The 1,852-nt window shown below is 32.3% G+C and overlaps 1 pseudogene; it reads left to right on the top strand.

Annotated features, from left to right (window-relative positions):
- Positions 1–1,142: 1,142 nt before the first annotated feature.
- On the top strand, positions 1,143–1,241 carry LOC130854686 (U6 spliceosomal RNA; annotated as a pseudogene).
- Positions 1,242–1,852: the final 611 nt, after the last annotated feature.

The following is a 1,852-nucleotide window of genomic DNA, read 5'->3' as shown; positions in this document are numbered from 1 at the left end:
CCATTTAGATACATTTAGAATCCACTCCTTGTCAATTCTAGGGTTGTAGCAGGAAAAATACTTAGAGGTATTTTAATACCGTAGCTCAAAAATACTCAGTTTTGTTCACTAGGGTAAGAGTATCTATACATCAAACCAATGCTTTTCTACTAATTTTAAAGAAATTTAAGAAGACATCTCCTCAATATCAGTGGATTAGAGCAGAGGTTTTCTAACCACAGTAAAGGAAGGAAAACACCTGATGGCAAGTCAAAACCAGGTAAGGACCCCTCAGCTCTGCAAGTCAAAGATTCCAAGCCTAGTCATAATGTGTTTAATTTATGCTTATACTTGCTCTTATAATAATTGACATATTTCCCTATCCTACTCCTCTAATAAAGCAATAATATTTTGATTGGAGTAGAAGTAGATATATAAAAAATACACTGATAGTTATAACACAAGGTATTATCTATTAGTGCTGCAAAATAATACAAAAGCTGCTTTCTGGGAAACAGATATAAGTTGATAAAGGCTGCTTTCAGAGAAATGTGGCATTTGAAGAGGACCATGAAAGATAGGCTTTAAAAAGGGTATGAGAAGGCTAGGCTAAGGAAATCTAATGTGTCAAGAAAGACATTATTAAAAAGGTGAATATTTCAGTGTGTCTGGAATTCAATGCAATCAGTTTGCTATTGCCACATAAAGATGGCAAAATTCTTAAAAGTCATTGTGTTAAAACCACTGTCATTTATTCAGAATAGATCTAGGCTAGGAAAAGATAAGAATGATTATTTCTGCCCCCAAAGTTTATATCTTTCTCCTGGGCCCAGTAGTCATCTTGGGCATGATTTTCTCATGGTTGTGAAAGATATGTAAGGGAGCAACTCCAGTTTTTGTCACATCAGACAACGTCCACTTAGTCAAAGCAAATTATTTGGCCAAGTCCAGCATCAAAGAGTGGCAAATATTACTTAACCCATGTAAGTAGTAGACAGAGTAAATATTTTCAAAAAATAATATATTACAAAAACCACAGCATTACTCATTTTCTTTCAATAAAATATCCTCTCTGCATTCTACTGAAATTTTATTCTCATAGAGCAGATATTTGTAATAATTAAAGTTTACCTTATTTGCAGTAACTCAAGACAGTATATCAAATGCTCACTTACACAGCACATACACTAAAATTAGAATACAGATTAGTACAGTCCCTGAACAAGGATGGCATGCAAATTCATGAAGCATTCCTTTCTTTGGTAACAAGTAGTAAATAAACTATAGCAATATAATGCACAGTGTAATAAATATAGACAGTAATATTATACTATGGTCAAGTAACCTGATAAATACTGCTTCAATGGCAATTATATTACAATATATAAATATATCAAGGTAACATGTTATATACCTTCAATTTACAAAATGCAACATGTCAGATATATCAAATTTTTTTAAAAGACACTGTTTCAGTTTTACTTTTCATTGCTTTTTAAATTCATTTTGTAAGGTCTGCTGTAAAAGTGAAACTGAATAATGACCAGTGGGAGAAACTGATTTAAATGGTTCATTTCATCTAGAAAATACCATGATAGCTGTATTTGGTTCTAAACAACATTTCCTATCAGTTTTTAAAGAGAACTGTAACTTTAATTAAAACTACACCTGAAAAAAAAGAATGCTTTTTGATATAATGGAAACCAGTTAGGCAGAGAAATGTAGTCCAATCTTAGCATATCTAATAGTTTGAAACATGACAAGGTGCATCTTCTAAGAAGAACCACTATATCCCAAAGTCAGTGTCTATGTGTACGATTTCAATCTTATGTCTGGTTATTGATGTTCAGAGAATCATGTTCCATTGACAGTG

This window comes from Hippopotamus amphibius, chromosome 5 (genome assembly GCF_030028045.1).
Source record: "Hippopotamus amphibius kiboko isolate mHipAmp2 chromosome 5, mHipAmp2.hap2, whole genome shotgun sequence".
NCBI lineage: Eukaryota > Metazoa > Chordata > Mammalia > Artiodactyla > Hippopotamidae > Hippopotamus > Hippopotamus amphibius.
This window is presented reverse-complemented; position numbering and strand designations above follow the sequence as displayed.